Here is an 11073-nt window from a genome sequence, read left to right as displayed (position 1 = left end):
AACCCTGGTGTATCCTGGGATGGAGACAAGATTTCAGTCTCGATCAGCTGAACCAAACGAGAGTTTTCCCTCTTCCGCCCTAAACCCCATGGCGGAATTATTTAGGCCCATTGCTGACACCCCTGTGCCGCTGATGAGACCCCCGTGTGATGACACACACAGGTTATTGGCCAGTGGAGACACACAGGTAGAGGATGTCCTGGGCACCTTGGACCCTCCCGCGTTAGAACTAGGAGTGCAGGGGCCTACGCCAGTAGCCAAGGGACCCTCAAAGGAAGCCTCTCCATCCGTCAATCAAGAGGATGTTCCCCCTACCTCGGCAACAGAGAGTCTCAATAGACGAGACAGGGTGATAAGACCAGTAAAACGGTTGACTTATGATGCACCTGGGGTGACTAGTGAGGAGCCAATACATTTAGCACACAGGATTGTGGAAGCCAAAGTGGGCTTCCTGAGGCCCTTTGGAGGAAACCAATGAGTTGGTATAAAGGGAGTATGATTTGTCGGGACGCCAAATTCTCGGCTGGGGGGAGGATGTAAGCAGAGTCAGGATGGGCTCCACCCTGACATCTGGTGGTGAGGTGTGGCAAGTAGTGGAAAAGAACTTCAGGGGCTGATCTCAATTTGCATAGGCACACCCACCCCGCCTAGACTGAGGCCATAACTGCCCAAATGGTCACTTTGGCTGTTGTGGGATCCCCAGTGTCTTTGTTATTGGGGCGGGAAGAGTAAATTGTTATTACCCTGATTATGGGAACTGTGCTTGGAACTGTACTTGGCCTTTTGTTATGATGGAGGGACTCACCATCAACTGAGTAGCACTCGCTAGGCAAGGGACATGGGTTCCAAAACTCTGTGAAGGGAGAGAGACTTGAGACAGGTATTAGTACCTGGTGGTGTGGGCCCCTTTGTGAGGGCCTGAAGCACCAATTGCACCTCTGTCTCTCTCCACTGTGGAATGTCAGAGCTAATGTTGGGTCTATTAAGAGTCTTGCTACAGGTACTGTGCTGCATTCACTTTGGCCTTATGGTGCACCAGCACTAAGGCCCCCACTACTATGAGCTGAAATCACTGAGAGCTGAAATCACTAAGAGCTGAAATCACTGAGCACTGTGTCAAGTAGTGGGGAGCCGGAAGATCTAGAGTGCAGTGGTGCTGTTCGTGAGACGGCGAGCTGTGCAGAGCGGAGCCGTTCGCGAGACGGCTAGCTGAGCAGAGCTGTTCGTGGGACAGCGGTGTGTTCGCGAGACGCCGAGCTGAGCAGAGCTGTTCGTGGGACGGCGAGCTGTGCAGAGTGGAGCCGTTCGTGAGACAGCGGTGTGATCGTGAGACGGCGAGCTGAGCCGAGCTGTTCGTGAGACGGCGAGCTGTGCAGAGGGAGCCGGTCGTGGTGGAGCGGAGCCGTTCGTGAGACAGCGGTGTGTTCGTGAGACGGCGAGCTGAGCCGAGCTGTTCGTGAGACAGCGAGCTGTGCCGAGCGGAGCCGGTCGTGGTGGAGCGGAGCCGTTCGTGAGACGGCAAGCTGAGCAGAGCTGTTCGTGAGACGGCGAGCTGTGCAGAGTGGAGCCGGTCGTGGTGGAGCGGAGCCGTTCGTGAGACAGCGTAGCAGAGCAGAGCCCTGTGGGGCAGTCAGCTTCAGGACACGTAAGGTACCCCTTACCTCTTTCCCCCACACACAGGCACATTTTAGCCAGACTGGGGAGTAACACTCTGCAGATGAACTTTTGAACTCTGGGGCTGGACTTTTTGGATTTTGGGTGATTTGAGGATTGCTGGACTCAAGAGACATTTGGGTTCTGGGACTCAAGAACCCGAGGGAAAGGATGTGGCCCAATTTTCTGGGGTGGGTCTTTGCTCATGGTTTGGTTAATGAACACTAGTTGTGGTGTTTTCCCAATTTAATGCTGATGTCGTTTACCTCATGTTATTAAAGATTCTCTACTACACCGAGACTCCGTGCTTGCGAGAGGGGAAGTATTGCCTCTTCGAGGCGCCCAGGGGGTGTGTAAGATTTTCCCAGGTCACTGGGTGGGGGCTCGAGCCAGTTTTGTATTTGCTTTGATGAGAGGGAACCCCTGTGTACTGAACCCAGCCCTTGCTGCTATCAACTTGGCCTGGCAGAAGGGTTACACTTGGTAATGCTTCTCTCCTGACTGGGGGGGGTTTACAGTTTCAGCGCAAACAAACACTTAAATATTACCTTATAACACAGGGTACAGCTGTTGTAAGTGAGATTCCTGCATGTAGCAAGTTACAAGGATTCCATAAGGTCTAAACACTAAACACATTTTTATAAACCTAATACCCATTTTAACGACACTAACACACAGGAAAGCCAGACTGGTTTCCAGCTATGCATTTGTCAGTCTTCAGCTGAGGCCTAGGGGTCTTGGCATGAACTGCCACCTGGTCTGCCAGCATCACGATTACCACAGCAACCATCACATGCAAAACAATGACATATTTCAGCAAAAGCGGCATCTCCAAAAGTGTACTTTCAGACAACGGGCAGCCGTTTACTTGCAGTGAGTTTGTACATTTGGAGTCAAGCACCAGATGTGGAACAGATAAATCCTTGTTCATATAACGTAGCAACGGGTGGGCATGTATTTAACTGAAACCGCAAATCCACATGCCTGCTACAAACACAGGATGAAACCATAGGTGTGGAGGAAATGAAATACAGTGTCTGGTGAGAGTGGATCAGCAGGACATGGAAGGAACACAAGCCGATGAATGACTGATAGATATAGGAACGGACACTCAAAACGCCACCAGCACAGCCAAGTACAAGACAACAGTATCCTGTTGTCACAAGAAAAACATCAACGTGCCTCCAATGTAAACGCAAGGTTAAGGGGGCAGAAAGAACACCCCTCCCAAACCCTGAGGAAAATGCCTTAATTCACAAGCAAGTTAAGAGTTAAAAAACAAACAAGGAAAAAGAGCTGGAGTTCAGCTGATGTGATGAGATAAATATCATAAGATGGATGTTAAGGTGTATAATAGAATCTTAAGTGTGTAAGTAGGTTACGGGATTCCTGGTTAATTCTGGTATCTCAAATGTGACAAAAGGGATTTTGGTCAATACCTTCCCAATGGGGGGTGGGGTGGGTGTTACAGTATGACAGTGTGCTTCTGAGTAGGGTAATGTCTTGGAACAGTAAGAACTCCACTTTCAGGACATGCTGGACGAGAAAGAACAGTGCACGTGGAGGGAGCAGTTAAGCTGGCGTGCTGCACGTTCTCATCTCTCTCTCTTTTTTATGCTTGAGCACTGAACAGCAGAGGTGCTTCAGGAGGTCAGGGAGAACTTTCTCAGTGAGGGTCCTCTGTATCTTGCAATTCCAGTACATGGGGAATGCCAGGGGTGGGGTTGCGGTTGGGAGAGGATGAATCAGTCAAGCCCAGAGCACATGGTTCTACAAGGATTTGGGCCTTGGAGCATCCCATGGGCTGACTAAGACAGGCTGCCATCAGTTAGACAGCTGGAGCTTGTTCATTGCTCAAGGATAAAGAGAGTCAGAGCCAAGTGCAACCTTCTTCTTCCTCCTATGCCGTTCTCTCTCATCAAGCACTTCCTGAAAGTGGAGTTCTCCTAGTTTTGTCCATAATCATACTATAGTGTCCCCTATTGGGAAACTATTTATCATAACAAACCTGCTCAAACTTATGCTGGGAGCTATTTCCCAGCAGCAGCCCAATATCTAGAGACACAGAGGTGGCTGCAGTCCCTGTCCCTGGGCTGTGCCTTCTGTGCTGAGCCCCAGGGGGCAGTACAGGGAGGGGTCCACGTTCCTGTTTGCTCTCCATGGACATTTCAGAGCTCATGGCACTTTTTGTAGGCATTGGGGTTTGCCCCCATCTGAAGTGACTGCATTTCCATGGGCATATAAGAGCAGTGTGTGAAATGTCAGGGGTGAAAGGCACCATATAAATGTCATGTATTCTGGATGTGCTGGTAGTGACATCATCGCTGAAGCTGCATCTGATCTTTGCAATTATACGTGGGGTTGCTAATGGAATAAACACTTCCACACCACATTTAGAACACTTAGTGTGGAGGTAAACCTTGAGGCTCCTGGGAAGTTCAGTGTTGTCACAGCCACAAGCCCTGAACACACCCCTTTTAGAAGTTCAAGAGGGGGAAAATGTTTCCTTGCTGTGGCTGAATAATGACAAAAGTCAGAACTATGAAACCTGGAGCATTCCTAGCTACCGACAAGACCTCAGAAACAGTGGCAGTGAAAACTTTCTCAGGTGTAACATATATATTAATTACCATAAGTGGTTTCACTTATGCCAAGGACGCTGTCTGAGAATATGTTTGCCAATAGATGAGGAGTGAAGTGTTCTATGCGACCTGCTGGTGTCTAATATTTTGTAGAAGTCTTTGCTATCTACCACCTTAGATGATAAAAGTATAAAATCCTGTAGATAAAGAACAGCAAAACCTGCGCATTGGGACTCCCTCAGGCTCAGGCTGCCAGCAGCAGCCCCGGTACATGCCAGAAAGGATTCTCAGCCCCTTTCGATTGCAAAATGCCTTGTGTTCTCATACATGATTTAGCTTTTGATGACAGTACAAGTATCCAGGCGCAAATTCCATTCTGAGTAGGGTGCAGCCGAAATATGAAACCATATTTACCCTGAATGTCCTCACACACTTTTGTCTATGTCTCAGACATTTTAGGACCTTTACAGTGAAACAAGTCTATTTGCTGAAATATAGGGCAAGTGGCTACAAATCCAACAGGGAATAGGATGTGAAAGGAAATGTAACATTTACTGCAAGCAAGAAACTGCTTTGGTGCTCTTCATCTCTTCTCATTTAAATTGGTGAAGAAAATTTTCTTATTCTACAGGTGCCCATCCTGGTCCTCGCTGGTAACTGTGAAAGACCACTTTGACCCCAAACAACTTTCCTCTGGCTTCTTGATTCGCTGACGTTTTAAAAATTTCAGTTTTGAGTTAATCCAAATTGATTTTTTTATGGAACTGCCAATGAACCAAAAATTCAGCTATTAGCACAGCTCTGCGCACAAGTCCTAGGTTAGTGTCCTGACCACTAGCTAACCAGTGGCTAGAGAGGAGTTTGTTCACCAAGGGCTGCACTGAACACAGCTACACAAATCCTGGTTCAAGTAAATGGCAGACAGGCTCCATGACGCTTGGGAGTATCCCTAAGACCCTCAGGGGCTCGGTCACCACCTGCCCTATAACCCTGGGTGCCTCTGTGCTGGGCAGCCCTTTGTCATCAGCAGGCTGCTCACAGCCCAATGGTCTCACCTTGGCTTCCCATCCAGTCCTGGTTTCCCCATAATGGTCTCTCCAGCAGTGAATAACTGGGCTGGTGGAAGCCAGGGAGAGTCCACTGTGTGGTGAGCAGGTTGCTGGTGTCCGGGGTCTGAGCCAAATCTGCACACTGGAAGGCTGGAAGCTTCGAGACTGTTTGGTGCTCTGCCCTGGCAAAGGCCTGAGCCTAAGGGCCAGAGCCGCAGATGGTTTACTATTCTGCTAATTCCTGACTGTGGGCGACACCCACTGATGTAGTGAGGCACAGTGGCCTCCCACTGACCCACAGGAGGAGGACCCACCGCTTACCCACTACACTGGTAAACTGAAAACAAAACTTCATATTCACACACTTTATCCAAAACACACACTTAAAAGAAAGGCTAAAATTTATGTAAAAATGCTGATAACACTTTTTACCAGAGATAAGAATGCTATTTTTGCCTAACTTTTAAAATTTTTTTCACAAATAAACATAAAAAAACAGAGCATTGATAACTGTTTTGTAGTTGTCACACACCCCAAAACCCAGGGCTTAGGGATATTTTGTGGAGGTCTAGTGAAATAAAAATGACATTTGTAAATTGTGGCGAAGCAAAGTCTTTATGCTGGCCATTTTCCCCTTTTGCTTAAGAATAGAGCAACAAATATATCCCTCTTCTCTTTTCTATTAAAAGAATGTAATTTTTTTACCAAAAGAATTTTTAAATCATAGGATTAACGTTTAAAAATCCTGTAACATGAATTTCCAGGGTATTATTTGTAAAATGAAGATTTAGGGGGCCCGTATAATAGCGCCAACATTTACAGATTGAAAAATAAACATTTAAAAATGACAAGTGAAAGAACTACATAATGGAGGAAGATAAAGATTGTTCCTATCTGAAGAAACATATCCCCCCCATCTCTTCTGCTTTTAAAAAAAAAACATAACTTTTGCAACAAAATAATTTTTTTATTAGAAATAAACCTATATCAGCATGTTTTTATGTTGGATTTAAACATGACAGGATTAACATCAATTTGTAAGACAGAGCCATCTCAATCCAGTTAGAGAATTTTCAGTAATTTTTTCTTTAAACAAATGAATAGCAAAATGCTATTTACAAATGTGTGCACTATCATTTTAAATGACACAGCTTTTTAACTGATTAAAGACAAAGGGAATGTATTACTTGATACACAACCCATATTTACAGCTGTGTTACAATAAAAAATTAAAAAGCCAAGCCAAGGCTTTCTAATTGTTTAAATGACAGAGGAAAGAATGTGGGCATATGACCCCCACAAACAAACCCCTACTTTCTTCTGTGGTTTAGCTTTTATCTGAAGAAACATGAACCACCCTTGAAAAGGAGCATGCATGCAGATTGCTTTATTTACAAATCTATTCAAATGTACCACTTAGACTTACAGCTGTTGAATTTTGGACCAGGCATAAAAATTTCCTCTTTCTATACAATTCCTTGAGCATTTGTCTTTAAAAAAAATGGTAGACAGCCCGGAATGAGAGTGCTCTACTCACCGCTGGAGCAACTCCTTCTGGCCGTGTCTGGGGATTAGCTCTGCCTGGCTGACTCCCTTTCCTGCAGTGACATGCCGTCACTCCGTCTTGCTCTCTCGGGACTCAAGTGCTCCTGCTTTGTGGCTTGGCCCTCCGGTGCAGGCCACTGTAGTTTTCCCCTTTCGGGGAAACTTTGTGCATCAAAATGTCTCAGGACCCACTGTCCCAGACAATCTTCTCTTTCACTGCCCCTTAATGGTGCCACTTCCCCAGTTGCTGGTAGGGGAACCCAGGCCTGCCCTCTATGCTGGCTTCCAGCCCAGGGACCCTACAACAAGAAGTCAAGGTCTGCACAACCCTCAGCCTTTACTGTTGTATCCCTGGGCTACTTCCTACATTGCCTTCTGTCACCCTGAGTGTGACTGCAGCCTCCCTCTCTGCAGCCCCCTTCTACTCTTAGCTACTGGGCTTTATACAGGCCCCTCTCGTTCCTATCCACCTGAGCTTTCTCTTTAATTTGTCCTCATTGCTCCTTGACTCCTCGTCCAGGTGCAGTTTGGGTGTTTACTGGCCCACCTAGTCTGCTTAATCCTTTCAGGCTTTGTGTGGGGTGGACACCCCGTTACAGAAAGATATACCCAATTATACCAGTTTCCACTATTCATCATCATCACCAGCAGCGATCCCACAATTTGAGGATGATCTCAACCACGGATTTACATATGGGTCCTGAGATGACTCAGCCGTCCGATCCTGGAACCACAGATCCACCCGCAGTAGGTACAGACATTTCCAGGTGGGTCAGCTGCCTGCTGGAAGAAAGTTCTTTCTTTTTCCTTCCTTCTCTCTCTCTTTTCAGCTTTGAGGGCAAGGTGCTGATGGAGGATGTGGCGCTATTGGGGTTGGTTAGTGGCTTGCTCCTCCCAGCTTGTCATGTCCACATCAGTTTTCTTGAGATACACTTTGAGTGTTTAACTGTAGAATTTCCTTTGACCACCATGGGATCTCTGACCATGGGTGAGCTGAGAATAGAGGACTTGTTTTGGGAAGCAAGAGTCTGGCATCCGCGCACAATGTCCAGCCCAGCAGCATTGGTGCATGAGAACCATTGCTTCAATGTTGGTGACATTGGTTTCAGTGAGGATGCTGGCGTTAGTGCAGCGATCTTCTCACTTGATGCGAAGAATCTTCCAGAGGCATCGCTGGTGGTACCTCGCCACACTGAGAATGACTTTCAGTTTCAGTCCACACTGGATTTTTTTGCACAAGCTTACAGAAGCCTAGGACTCTTACTCAATACTGAGAAGACCAAAGTGCTCTATCAGCCTGCGTCAGGCTTAGCACATGATTCACCACAAATCACCGTCAACGGACAGATTTTGGAGATACTCAAGCACTTCTGCTACCGCGGTAGCCCACAAAAATCAACAGTGAGATCCAGCACAGGATTCAGTGCGCAAATGGTTCCTTTGGGAAATTGCTCCAATGCGTTTTCAGGGACCTGCTCCTTTTGAAAACAATGATTATCTTTCATAGTGAAAGAATTTTTAATCACAGGATTAAAATTAAATAAAATGAGAATTGAAACAAAATGGCTAAAATCTATACTGTCACAAATTTTAAAAGTAACGTAAGCATCTTTCTATACCTTAAAGAGATGCCAAGAACAGGAAACTGCTACGTTTACTTAATTTCTATAACTAAATAATTATCATTCCTTTGACACAATTTAAATTATAGTAAATTTTTTGTTTAATGACTTACATAGTAAGGAAAAAATGTGTAAAATAGTTTACAGGAATGTCAATTGTGTGGACATAGGTTCTGAGCAATATTCTACAAAACCCTCATATAAGAAGGGTTTTACAATAAAAAAATAAAATGTAACAAGACATGTCATAGCTTTTTAAAGGTTTAAAGGAGCTCTTTAAAAAATTGTTAGTTTGCTTTTTAAAGTTCTGCCTAAATGAATTGACCAGAATACAAAAAACCAACCAAACAAAAACTGCTCTAAAGACTTATCTTCTGTAAAGAAAGCTTTAAAATCCAGGGCAGAATATACAACCCACAATTGATGTTTCTACAATAAAAAATATTTTTTTTCAAAGAAAAAAGCCCTAGATTTGTGAGTGGATGAAGTTCAAAGATAAGGCAGTCGCCTCTGACACAGTGATCTAAAGAAACAGCCCGAATTCCACCGCCCACTGCATTCCCTCCCTCTCCTTTCCTGGCTTTTTTAAAATTATTATTATTTAAAAACTATTATCTTCTCTGTGCTTTTGCTAAACATACCATTTTTAATCATATGAAATAATGTTTTTAAAAACAAACTTTTGAAATGTAACACGTCCGCCAGGACATGGGGAGAAGAGAGTTGCATTTTAGGGGAATAGCAATAACTGACTGAAATCATTTTTAGTGAATCAGTTTTGTAGGTAGCCATTCATTGGTAGTTGTCGTGCTTTAGCGTGTGCAAGCACATGGAAACACTTCCACACTTTGAGGCATTATTTCCCCTATTCAATGGACTATCAGAAATAATATATAAAAAAGATTAATGAAAACATTGGGGGATTGATTACATGCTTGGAGATATACTGTAGCAGTACTTGCAAAGCAACAAGTATGTTTTTTTGTTTATCACCATATTCAAGGGGCCCTAAACAATTATTCTACTATTTTATATAACACTTTTATACAAGCTGTAACCGTAGATTCTTTGCAGCATTGAATAATACAAAACAGTAGATCACAGATCTGAGAAATCACTGAAAACGGAGGTGTTATGATGACTAACACCCAAATGCAGCGGGTGAGGGTGTGGGGGGGAATTAAAAGGCCCAGCTGAAGTGGAAAAGGGCATGATTTCAGAGCAGATATGAAGAAAAGGGTGGGGGAATTGTGTGGTTCAGGGTTATTTTGTGATGGCCCAGACGCCCTGCTGCTTATACTCCTAACACAGACATATACAATCATACAGGGGCCCTTGTCAGAAGAACAGGCCATTCATGTGCCTTTTGATGTTGACAAATGGTAACCTAACAGCAAGTATAAGATATAAAATAATACAAAACTAAGGGTATGTCTACACTACGAAATTAGGTCGAATTTATAGAAGTCGGTTTTTTAGAAATCGGTTTTATATATTCGAGTGTGTGTGTCCCCACAGAAAATGCTCTAAGTGCATTAAGTGCATTAACTCGGTGGACAAGCTTCCACAGTACTGAGACAAGCGTCGACTTCCGGAGCGTTGCACTGTGGGTAGCTATCCCACAGTTCCCGCAGTCTCCGCTGCCCATTGGAATTCTGGGTTGAGATCCCAATGCCTGATGGGGCTAAAACATTGTTGCGGGTGGTTCTGGGTACATATCGTCAGGCCCCTGTTCCCTCCCTCCCTCCGTGAAAGCAGCAGCAGACAATCGTTTCGCGCCTTTTTTCTTGAGTTACGTTTGCAGACGCCATACCACGGCAAGCATGGAGCCCGCTCAGGTAACCGTCACCGTATGTCTCCTGGGTGCTGGCAGACGCGGTACTGCATTGCTACACAGCAGCAGCAACCCCTTGCCTTGTGGCAGCAGACGGTGCAGTAGGACTGGTAGCCGTCATCGTCATGTCCGAGGTGCTCCTGGCCACGTTGGCCAGGAGCGCCTGGGCAGACATGGGTGCAGGGACTACATTAGAAGTGACTTGACCAGGTCATTCTCTTTAGTCCTGCAGTCAGTCCTATTGAACCATCTTATGGTGAGCAGACAGGCAATACGGATTGCTAGCAGTCCTACTGTACCATCTTCTGCCAGGCAGGCAAGAGATGAGGATGGCTAGCAGTTCTACTGCACTGTCTGCTGCCAGCCAAAGATGTAAAAGATAGATGGAGTGGATCAAAACAAGAAATAGACCAGATTTGTTTTGTACTCATTTGCTTCCCCCCCCGCCCCCCCATCTACGGGACTCATTCCTCTAGGTCACACTGCAGTCACTCACAGAGAAGGTGCAGCGAGTTAAATCTAGCCATGTATCAATCAGAGGCCAGACCAACCTGCTTGTTCCAATAAGAACAATTACTTAGGTGCACCATTTCTTATTGGAACCCTCCGTGAAGTCCTGCCTGAAATACTCATTGATGTAAAGCCACCCCCTTTGTTGATTTTAATTCCCTGAAGCCAACCCTGTAAGCCATGTCGTCAGTCGCCCCTCCCTCCATCAGAGCAACGGCAGACAATCGTTCCGCGCCTTTTTTCTGTGCAGACGCCATACCAAGGCAAGCATGGAGGCC

The sequence above is a fragment of the Natator depressus genome, chromosome 18, assembly GCF_965152275.1.
Source record: "Natator depressus isolate rNatDep1 chromosome 18, rNatDep2.hap1, whole genome shotgun sequence".
Taxonomy (NCBI): Eukaryota; Metazoa; Chordata; order Testudines; family Cheloniidae; genus Natator; species Natator depressus.
Note: the sequence above shows the minus strand (reverse complement) of the source record.